A 12,620-nucleotide genomic window follows, 5' to 3' on the forward strand; every position below is an offset into this window, starting at 1 on the left:
AAAACTATTTTGAATCAGCTCATTTTATTATTGTTTAGCTAATTAGAAGGTGGTTATTATTAAATTCGGCCAGTTATTTAGTTGACATTTTAGTGATATCCAGTCATTTTTTCTTAAAAACCAAGACATAAAACGACAAAATGAGACACAAATTGACAAAATGAGACACAAAATGAGACACAAAATGACCAAACGAGACACAAAATGAGACACAAAATGACCAAACGAGACACAGAATGACAAAAACGAGACACAAAATGACAAATCTGAGAGACAAAATGACAAAAACGAGACATGAAACGACAAAAACAAAACAGAAATCAACAAAACCGAGACACAAAATGACAAAAACGAGATATGAAACGACAAAATCAAGACACACAGTGACAAAACAATTTTTGAATAAGCTCATTTTATTATTGTTTAGCTAAATAGAAGGTGGTTGTTATTAAATTCAGACGGTTATTTAGTTGACATTTTAGTGATATCCAGTCATTTTTTATTTATAAGTGGTTGTTTCCATAATAAATAATGATGGAATTCGTAAAGACATGATCATAATGAACATAAAAACATTAGTTTATTTACTTTTAATGAAAATGTATGCAAGATATATCCCAATTACCCCCTCACATGATGATGTGTGGCTGTGAACCAGTGCTCTCGTTCATTTAAATCATACCGAAGCCTTTGAAGTTACAGAATTCCAGGTTACAAATTCAAAATGAAAAGATTAGAGGTCAACACGTTTGGTTTCACGGCTTAAATTAGTCGACAAAGTATCCTGAAATCAGAGAATGCTGCGCTCATACAGCCGCTCTCCATCTTCATAAATAATGGACTCGCAGTGGGACATTAGCATGTCATCTAAAGCACAAAAAGAGCCACATTAGACAGGGTTAATGGCTTCCCCTGCACCAGCATTAATAATGTGTAGAGCGTTTTGGGCCAAAGCGTGCTCCTGTTTTCCATCCTCCCTCCTCTCTGCTGGGTGGGATGCTCCCCTGACCTTCCAATCCCCCCACAGACCATCCTATTATTCAGCCGCTCCACTGGTAAAGCCACTCTCCTGTCTGGCTGTTTTCACGTCTAATCTCCGGCCCACAGCTGGATGCTCAGCTGATGCAATTTAGGGAGAAATGTCTGTGATGGAGATGATAATCTGCCTCGGCCACCCCCCTCTCACCTCCTCTCCATCTATCTATGGATCTTCTGATCCGTGGGATTATTAGACTGGATGTTTGTCCACTCTGTGTCCGTGTTCGCCATGTTTTTACCATATTTCAGATATTCTACTGCAGTAATCTGTTTAGATTATGGAGTTTAGACTTTTTAAGGCTGGGTCTCTTTTATTTTATATCTTCTTTGTGGTTTGGTGCTGCAGTATAGTACTTTTTTTGCTGAGAAATGCCATCTTTCTTCACACCCCCACCTCCAGATCTTCCCTGAAACCACCCCCACATTTACCCCGCTGTACATGATGTTGCACCGCTGCTCCATGCTGAACTGGGATTGGCAAAATCCTGGATTAGAGCATCCATAATCTGGTTGCTGTGGCGCTATGGGACACTGCAGCTCGGCAGAGATACCAATCCCATCGCCATGGTAACCACAAGAGGGAGAATCCACCGTAGAGAGCAGCAGCAGGATTGGACGTGGAGACACTCACACTCGGTTAATGGCACATTAGTGGCGGGAGGAGACGCAGGACTTCACTGCTGCTTTATTTAATTCTGTTTTCTGCTGTAATTAAATAGAAATCTGTGTTTAATCCTGAATCACCTGAGTCTGTAAGATCTGGACGATCAAAACCCTGAATCCATCATCCAAAGTTGGAAGCTCACCTCAGCGTAGCAGATGATAGTGTGGCTTAGTTATGCAAGAAGAAAAGATCACCCAAAGGCGCTTAGCCGGAGACAGACAGGACACATCCTGAAAAAAAAAGCAAAAAAAACCCGATCTGCCTCAACATCTTTTCACAGAAGTCAACATTTAGCTACTTTAGGTCTTAACAGACGACTCTGTCTTTCTTTTGCATAAAAGCGTCTCATATTCTCACCTGTTTCCACTGGTTTCCTGCCAGATAACGGTTTTATTTATTGGGAGATTTGTTTCTGTAAAGCATAGATGAGTCATTATGGAGGGACAGTAACAGAAGAAACTTTTTTGGTGTTTGTCTCAGATAGATGCTATTAGTCATGTATTATACTGAGACATGAAGTATTTATGGATGTGAACAATGTTGTGTTACACATATTTAGTCTGTTGCATTGGTGAATTTAGAAATATATGCCATTTCATTGTATTTTAGAGGTATATTTTTTACTTGTGCATATCACAAAGAGCTTTGTCCATCCATCCATCCATCATCTATACACCACTTAGTCCTCATTAGGGTCACAGGAGGCTGGAATCTATTGCAGCTAATTTGGGGTACATTTCCACTAGATCAGACAAACAATCACACTCACATTCACACCTACAGATAATTTAGAGTTACCAGTTAACCTCAGCATGTTTTTGGACTGTAGGAGGAAGCCGGAGAACCCAGAAAAAATCCACACATGCACAGGGAGAACATGCAAAATCCATGCAGAAAGATACCAGGAATGCCGGGACACGAACTGGAGATCTTCTAGCTGCAAGGCGACAAAGCTAACCACAACTCCACCGTGCAGCACAGAGGGCTTTGTGCTCATGAGAAATGTAGACCACTGTAGACCATGAAAATGCTTAATGTGGCTTTCATTTGCCTGATATTAAAACAGTAGCTTTACATGCTGTTGCACCAAAACAATGAGATAAAACATGCTGAAATGTTGTGTAATGTAAGGAATGCAGATTTGGGATGTTCTATTATTATTATTATTATTATTATTATTATTATTATTATTATTATTATTATTATTATTATTATTATTATTAAAAAAAAAAAAAAACCCATCTGTGCAGATTTAACTATAAAAAAGTGACAGTGGAGAAATGGAATAGTCTGTGAGGATTACCTGCTGAATGGAAAACTGTAACGGACGGAGAGGTGATAATTTGAATTCAGTGTCGAGACTGAAAACTGCAGAGTCTGAACTCCAGGCAGAGTGAGATGTTACCAAAAGGTGTGATATTAGTGCTACTACCTGGAGGATGTGTGTTTTCCCTCCATCTACATCTGTCTTAGCTCTTCCTCCTTCTGCAAACTCACCTCACTCCTTTCTGACTGCCTCTTTATGCTCTCTCCGTCTCTTCCTCCTCCAATCAGAGCAGCTCTCCGTCTTCTCATCTCTCAAACTGCTCTGGGGGCGTTCAGCCGGCTATTTTCAGCAGGTTCACCATCTCTCTGCATACCCGTTTCTTCTCTGTTGTGTGTTTTGTTTTGTTTTTTTGTTGAGATGACATGCGAAGGCTGCGAGGCTTAAAACAACATCGGAGTCACACAAATTTAATTAAACAGAGCTCTGGTAGAGGCTCACCGAGATTAATTTCCCCCTCTGGACCCAGGCCAGGAACCATCGGTATCTAAGTGTGTGTTTTCTGATTACATCCTGTTTGTCCTTCAAGGTATCAAAGAGCCTCTTAATGACAGATTGGAGTGACAGCAGTACACGTGCAATTAAACACAACAAAGAATGCAGACTTTTCTGCCACGATTCTAGAATTATTTGATTTCTTACTGTATAATCTGCATTTAGTTGCACCATTAAGCAAAACTAAACAAATTTTCTAACATAAAAAATGGAAGAAACTCAATGAAAACTCAATTTTTCACATTTCTCATCCAAATTAACCACTCCAGATACACTCAGTTCAGGATTTTCTTAATGCAATCAGAACAATTTCTTCATTTTTTAAATTAGAAATGGCTCTCCAGCATTTTTCTCTTTCAGCATTACGTTTCTTTAGATGTGCACAAGACAAAATCAAATAAGAAAGGTCAGAATTGAAGCAACAGAGGCTGAAATATTCTCATTTTTAGGCTGAGCCAAGCTCCAAAGGCTCTGAATCCTACATTTCCCACAATGCAGTTCGATTAGTTGATAATCCTTTAAAATAAATGCGAAAAATTCCACTCAAAAGGAGTTTTAAAGATGGATTTTTATCAGAACCTGGAACCAGTTTTTTTAGATTATATTGCAAAGATGTTTGTAGATTGAATTTATATTTCTTATTATCAAGCCTAATATTAAAAATGTAAAATTATTTTTGATAGTTCCTGGCATTTTTCTGTTGTTCCACTATTAAATAAAAGCATAAATTATCATTTCAGTGTAAAATTTAGCTTCAGTCAGTTTGGTTTGAGATACAAGTTGTAGGTTTTAGATGCTTTTGACATATTTAAATCTAAATTTGATATTGTAACCCTCGTCTAACCCTGGAGATCCAACCCCTTCTGTCAGTCTTCTTTTTCTCTCTACAGTTCACTGCAGGTATTTTTGTGCTGCTGTTATTTTTAAGACAAGATACGATGAAAGTTTAATGGCTTGGAGAAACTGGGACAGCATCAGGAGGAGAAACAATAATAGGATGAGTAGCAAAAAGGAAGATAAACAACAACAAAACACAACCGACAATATTCACAGGAAATACAACAGAGACAGATTTGTAAACTGTTGTATGAAAATAGCGACTAAAAGTGTTTGTTTTACTGTTCTACTAGTGTAAGTTGTATGAAAATAGCGACTAAAAGCGTTTGTTTTACTGTTCTACTAGCATAAGTCATAGGGAATAGGAATGCAACGTGTCCAGGGTCTAATTCATTCATTATTGTCGAAATTAGAGGTGTTTTAGAAGTGTACTGTGATGTGACGTTATTCTAAGTTCTACCAGCTAGCATTAACAATGAGAAACATCCAACTTCCCAAAGCTGTAGAGGGCTGTGCATCCATTTGGTTATTCTGTTGTTGTTGTTGCAGTGATTTGAGGCTTCGATCTTTAAAATCTTGACCTGAAATGAGAGAAATCTTAAGTCGTGACCTGGTTGAATTCATGAACAGTGCATGCAGGCTAAACCAGTGTTCCATTTATATATGCTCATGGTACTTTTATACTGAAATTGGCCATAAAGTGTGTTTTTTTCAAATGAAGCTACCATGAAACAGGAAATGATTATGTTGTGTCAACCAGAAGTTCCACTGCAGAATCTTGATCACAATGTTGGCATTTTTTGCTAGTAGCTTCCAGCTGACGGTTGCTTAGAGTCTACTGTAGCCTGTGGATGACAACTTATATTACACAAACTCTCCAAGTTTGGGTTCAAAAACTGAAGATGCAACAATCCCATAATGATTGCCCACAACACTACAATATGCTTTGATTTCCTTATGACTCAAAGTTGTGGTAAAAGTACAAGTCTGAGTCATAAGACTTTCAAATTCAGCTACCATGAAACAGGAAATGATAATGTTGTATCAACAGAAATTCCACTTCTGAGTCTTGATCACCACGTTGGCATTTGTTTGCTAGTTGCTACCAGCTGACGGTTGCTTAGTAACTATATCCATTATAGAGTCTACTGTAGTTCATAGATGACACAAACTCTCCAAGTTCGGGTTCGAAAACTGAAGATGCCACAATCCCATCATGAATGCCCACAATATACGATGTATGTGTGCTACAGCTATCTATGTAGTAACTAAAAATTCACTCTTGTTCCCCTTCACCCTCACCCCAACCAGTCAAGGCAGACTCCCACCCTCCTTTAGCCTGGTTCTGCCGGAGGTTTCTTCATGGTAACAGAGAGTGTTTTTTTCCCCACTGTTGACAAATTCTTGTTCAGAGGGAAACCAAAGGAAACTTTGGAGTTCCACGAATGACCACAATGTTATGACTTCATTGTAACCGCGGTGTTAAAAGACTTACATGTTGGCCTAAAGTTTTGATTTTCTTGTGACTCAAACTTGTGGTAAAAGTACATGTCTGATTCATAAGACTTTCAACCATGAAACAGGAAAACAGGAAATGACGATATTGCATCAAACAGAGGTTCCACTTTGGAGTCTTGATCACCCCGGTGGCATTTATTTGCTAGTTGTTACCAGCTGACGGTTGCTTAGTAACTATATCCATTACAGAGTCTACTGTAGTTGGTAGATGACACAAACTCTCCAAGTTCGGGTTCGAAAACTGCAGATGCAACAATCCCATGATGAATGCCCACAACATACAATGTATGTGTGCTACAGCTTACTATGTAGCAACTAAAAATCACAATTTGCTATTTGTTTCTTTTTCACCTTTACCCTCACCCCAACCAGTCTAGGCAGACCACCACCTTCCCTTACCTTGGTTCTGCAGGAGGTTTCTTCGCAGTAAAGGGAAGTTTTTTCTTCCCACTGTTGACAAATTCTTGTTCAAAGAGCTCGTAAGCTCTACAAACGACCTCAATATGTTGTGACTTCATTGTAACCATGGAGCTAGAAGACTTGCATGTTGGCCTCAAGTCTTGATTTCATTCTAACTCAGACTTGCCCTAGAAGTACTTGGGTCATAAGACGTAACCTAGACTGCCCCTAAGCCTAACACAGTCGACCAAGGCATCAGATTTATAGACTTAACATGCAATTTATCTCATCGAGATAATGAAATAGTATGTTTTCTCACATCTGTAGTTGGTTTGTCCAATCTAGAGGAGTCTTAGAGTCCTGCTATGTTGTGCAGAATGGTTAGAAAACCTCAGCTCTCACTGTGGTTATTACAAAATAAGTCTAAAAAAGAAGGTAATGCTTCCAAAACATACCTAATGGATACCTACACCAGTTTCAGTGTTTTATGTGTGGTCCTTTGAAGGTTGGATTAGTCACTTTCCCAACAAATCCAACAGTTTCCTAATTTGAATGCTGACATCTCTTGAGAATTTGGACAGAATTTGGATAAGAAGGGTTCTTCTGGGGTCCTATGAAGGTTTTCATCATCTCTGTAGCCTTTTAAACATGGAAATCTCTGCTCAATTCGACCTGTCAGGCCTGTCTCTGGGAAAATAGAGACATCCAGCACGTCTAACATATAAATCTGTTGGCGTTACTGAGGTTTGAAGACACCATTCTCTGCAGGTTCTTATTTTGAAGCAAATGAAAAAATCCATGCATTTTCCAAATCTGTGTTTCCATAGCAACACAGCCCTCTCAACTTCTATAATTCATGTTTTCTGTTTTTTTTTTCTCCATAGCGGTTGTATTAGAGTGTTCATTCTGGACAAACCTCCAGCTCTGACTTAGTGTATTTATGTGTTTAATACAGATTACTACATATATGTGCATGTTGGATGCAGTACGTTAAACCCCAGATCTGTGTTTGTTTGGATCGCTGGCTGAACCCCCTGCTGCACTGCTTTGCTCTGTTACATGGACTGGACTTCTTTTGGCACATCAGCTCGTCTTTTAGCTAGCGTTAGCAGCAGCTTGATTCCTTCTTCTGATTGGTTTCATCCTGCTTCAGTCATATGATAAATTTAAGAAGGCTCTGCTTTTGGTTTTTGTTAGCATTTAGCTGCTATAGTCACTATTTTTGGGTGTAATTTTGGGGAAATTGGTGTAAAAACCTTGAATACTAAGCCACCTATCCTCTATTTCCTCTTCTTACACCTACTTTATGTACACAAACATACATTTCCCCACAGCGGGAGCACAAAGCAGCACAAGTGGCTTTACCAGACATCCCTCATCCCTCCCTCAGCCAGCGAGCCATATGGCCGATGGCGGATTAAAAGCGCTGGTCGTCTGCCCCGCCCAGTGGATTACCAACCCACAGAGGGAGCTCATAGGAGGTGTATGTAATGTGTGGGGTGAGAGGGGACAAACTGTGGGTAAAGAAGAATACTGACTTTCCTGTTGAGTGCCAGGTTTGACCTCCGTCTTTGTAACACTCAAACATCCAGCCATCTATCGGGTGCTCTAATTGGATGAGTGTGTTGGCAGGTGACGGCTCTTTAGTGAGGAGATCGGAGAAGACGTTAACTAATTTACAGCCAGGAAAGGTTAATGAATGTGAGAAGGGCTGCTAAGTGACGGGGCAGGTTAACTGTCTGTGAACTGAGCTTGTGTATACACCTGATTATTTGCAAAATTATGACTGTATGAACATATTACTTGAGTAACACATCAAACACGCATGCAGTGACTTAAGCTAAACATTTACGATTATTAAAGTTGTAGAAAGGCATAAAAATGACACAGAACTCTTTAAATTGTGTTTTCTTATTGTTCATTGGATTTCTTTATCACTTTTTAACAATGTTTAACTGATCAACTCAATATTTTATAGTGATTTCATGTCTTTTTTTGGCTTTTTGTTGTCGTTCTCCACAATATTTTTCTGCAACATATCTTGCAATATGAAAAAAATCAGGAATTTTCACCAAATGAAATGAATAACTATCTGGAGAACATAAATCATTGTAGAATGATTAAGGGGATTTTGTATCATCTGCATAGAAAAAAAATATATATACATATATATTGGTTACTGCTTAACATTTTAAATCTTTCTTATGTGGTGTAAGACAGGCAGAAGCATCCATAACACTGCTTTGCTTTGGATTGCATTCAGAACTGGCTTTGCACTCATCACTCAGCGCTTTGTGATGCTAATTTAAAGGGTCAAACTAATCATTGGTGTTGCCTTGGCAACAATACAAGACACCGTTGACAGTGTACCTATTTCTGGTTGGTGTCTTTCTGCAGCTGAAATGTTTCCAGGGCTGAGTGATTGTGGCTAAAATCATAATAACAATTTGTCTGATCAACATTGAGATTGTGATTATTCACCACCATTTTTATTATTTTTTATTAAAGTTTAACATTTAAATAAACAGAGCACCTGCTTTCTTCATCTTCACCTAAATTCAGAGCAGCTCCTAGAGACAAATACAAATACAATTCTACCCAAAATGCCTCACATACGTCTTTATGTATCAAGCAGAAAATAAAGTTGGAGCATGATGTATTGGAGTTTATATGCCATACTTAGTCACTGCACTTCTGCAACGTGACTTAAGCGTGTGTACTTTGCAGTGTTGATGGGAAACAACATACTTTGCAGTTCTAGAAAGATCCTGTCGATCTCTACTGCAGCTATCAAACATCCAAGAAAACAAAAAGACAACAAAAATCAGTTTGAAGAAGATTTCAACCTCTGTTTTGGCTGTATGGTTGAGTTTTTTCTTTGCTTCACTGACACACTTCCTCTATTATTGTCTAATATCTCATACTATATATACATGTTACTATACAGAAATTAATGCACACATACAATCATGGAAAAAATTATTAGACCATCCTTGTTTTCTTCAATTTCTCGTGGTCTAATAATTTTTCCATGACTGTATATGTAACCTTGTTAAGCTTAGCTGTGACTTGTTTGTACATACTGTATGTCCAGGATGTAACACTGCCGTCCAACATGACCACCTGCCTACGCCCCGCTGCCGTTCACAAGGCCTGATATTTTCGTAAGAGAAGCAGGTCACTCATCTCACTTTCCATCCCAACATCTTACACCGCTTTACTGCTGAAGGTTATATACAGCCTCACCTGACAGCCCTCGGTCATATGCCTGTAACTTAAACCCCGGTAGGTTTGCTGCAAATGATCAAAAGTGTCTTTGATGAGCTGCTTAGGTTCCAGTCCTTTAAACAGCAGACTGACCTGTTTGTAGGACTTAATGTAGGTCAGGACTCCTTCTGTAGATGTTGATTTTGTTATTTATCCCATTTTATTGTATTTTATCTAATTATGGGAAGTGACTAATGATGTTACCTCAATTTAAATTTAATTTAATCACAGTCTCATTTGGAAATACTCTTTCATTTCTTCAAAATGTAAAACAAAATCTAGCATTTTTCTGGGTTTCTAAATTTAACAATAAAACAAGCTTTAATTTGGTCTGATATTCTTAGTAAAACCACCTGTTTTCCATAAAGGTCTAAATGTTGGTCAACTTTTATAAGGGTTCTATATTTAGTCCACTCCTTTTTTTCATTTTACCTCTGCTAAGGACTGGGGTTCAGCAGCATTTCATTTATCTGAATCCTCCAGTTAATATGCTTTAGAATCCATTGTCGTATCCTTTATGCTTTAACTTCCAACATTAGGCAACAATATAAAGAAAGCTTTAGCTAAATTGCTAAATAACTCAAAGATTCCTGAGGCGTCAGAGAGATAAAAGTTTTGTTTGGCAAGCTTTTCACGAGACACGATATAAACCTTTATGCAGACGACTAACTACTGTTCATTTACATGCACACCAGCATCCCCATTTAAACAGACACTCATTAATTTATCGCAGGTTAGATGTATCACAGCTGTTTAAATTAAATTAAAATGCAACCTCAACCTCTAGAAAACAAGACTCCATCTGGGGAGAAAGGTTTGGGTCCATTTATACCAATATTTATTTGCTCTTTATGATGTAAAGAACTTGATTTATGTTTTACTTATCTTGACTATTTCCTATTTTCTTTTTTTTTTTCTAAACTGTACTACTCAAGAACTTAGTAAGTAGATATCTGCTTGTACAAATGTTCCTAATAATTGGGTACATTTCCAGTCATTTTGAAGTTTTTCTTAGGTGGCTAGAAACATATTCAATCATAAATGATGAGCTTTGTGTTCCTGAGAGTTTAGACTGTTTTCGTTTTCCCTGAATCACGTGCTTGCTTACTCTTCATATTCATTCATTCATAGAAAACTCCAAAGCTGCTTTCTCATGCGGTTTCTCCGACTCGCGACAAAGAGTGGCCTTTCTCCCTACGCTAACATATTCAGTGAATGAGAATTGTTTGGGTGATATTTGGAACAGAGAACTTATTGTGTGAGTCATGACCTAGAAGACGGAAGGAAAATGAGGACATTAACCTCCCTGATGTCACAAACAAGGACACACACATGGTGGGAATACAAATATACATCTGACCTTGAGTAAGACGGACACCAACATGTACGAAATGTGGTGTCTAAAGGTTCTCTAGGCTGTTATAGGGTGGGCCTAACCTTTATGTGTTCTCAATCCCCAAGTACTACCCTTGTAGAACTTTTAGACACTAGATTCTGAACATATTGGTGTGTCTTACTGATGGTCAAATGTATTTTTGTATTCCCACCATGTGCATGGGTGTAAGATGGACCCCAACATGTCTGGAATGTGGTGTCTAAAGGTTCTTTAGGCTGTTTCAGGGTGTTTGAGTATTTTCAGACCAGAAGAACTGCCCTTGTAGAACCTTTGGACACCAGATTCTGAACATATTGGTGTGTCTTAGTGATGGTCAGATGTAAATTTGTATTTCCACCATGTGCATCCTTTGTAGAACAGAATCCAACATGTCTAGAACTTAGGTTGCCCGAATCTTTTAGAACCTCTTTTATGCTGTTTTGGGGGAGGAAAAAAGCACCTTCTTGCACTGTAGTACTTATAAGCAGCCCTGAAAACCATCTGTGTGAACTTTTGAAACTCAGAGAAGCGCCAATTTTCTGTCTTCTTGATGTCTTCGTCAACAACCTAAAGTTCTCCATATAGTTTAACATTTTGATTCTTCATTGCTGTATTTTCTGTACTGGATTTACCTACTATTTGTGGCACTCAGAGTTGTTGGATCCTACGCCAAGAACAAAACTAAAAGTTCAAGGGCCTATTTTGGTGCCCTTCCTGTAAACAGTAGTGCCGCCTTTAGCCTCCCCCCGAGCTCCTGCAGTGGAAACCTGCTGTATTAGACCGAACACCATTAATTCCATGCAGCCAGTCAATTGTCAAAAGGTCTGTGTGGTTTTAATTTGCATTCAGTCCAGCAGAATCAATACAGCCCCGCTCTGGGCTACAGTCTGACACAGATCTGCATTAGCAAAACACCGTGTCTGCTTCCATTAAACAGTCCTTGACATAAGGGCTGCTGATCACAATGCCAAAGAAAAGTCACCAACTAGTGGGACAAACCAACCGCCAGTAGGGGTCGACTCATACAGAGACCACCAGTACTTGTATTTTTAGATGTAAAGACTCTATAGCCAATGTTTGGTCACAATTTTCAAGAAGAGTAGTTCCCTGAACCGTTTCCTTTGGAGCAGCACTTGAACAAGCAGTTAAAAGAAGGGCTTAGTTTTCAAAAAGGGGTGAAGGCCTTTAGGTAAAGGTCGCCTGGCTGTGTATGTAACCTATAAGGAGCCACACATGTACACGGTAACCAGAGTGTTAGATGGTGACAGTATTATTTACTAGTAAGTGTATATTCATTCTGGTTATACTGCTTCAAAAGTACTTTAAGTCCTGTACGCTGGATTTAGATGTTTGTTCTTTGATGTTCCTTCTACCTGAAAGATGTAAATGAGGCACAAAAATGTGTGATCTTGTTGCTTTGAGTGTATCGTAGTGGCCAACAGCTGACCTTTGACGCCAACGAATACAACTCACACCGCTTCCAACCACACTGGGCATTTGCATCCTTGTTTCCAGAAGTTGTGAAGGGTTTTTATTGATGTTTTCAGTTTTGGTAGACAGTTATAGTGCCATTATACCAATCAGAAAAACTTTAATAATCACTTATGGGACTGTTTTTGGAGCAAAATGTGTTTAATTTGACAAACGTTGCACATCAGCACAATATGCCGGCCCATGTTTGCCTCCTATTAGTCCATGCTCAG

The 12,620-nt window shown here is 38.8% G+C and overlaps 1 protein-coding gene across 6 annotated transcripts in view; it reads left to right on the top strand.

Annotated features, from left to right (window-relative positions):
• ank2b (ankyrin 2b, neuronal) overlaps nucleotides 1–12,620 on the top strand; it is a 233,557-nt gene that overhangs the window by 119,883 nt on the left and 101,054 nt on the right. The gene's annotated exons all lie outside the window — the stretch shown is intronic.

Source organism: Amphiprion ocellaris, chromosome 23 (genome assembly GCF_022539595.1).
Source record: "Amphiprion ocellaris isolate individual 3 ecotype Okinawa chromosome 23, ASM2253959v1, whole genome shotgun sequence".
In the NCBI taxonomy this organism is placed as follows: domain Eukaryota; kingdom Metazoa; phylum Chordata; class Actinopteri; family Pomacentridae; genus Amphiprion; species Amphiprion ocellaris.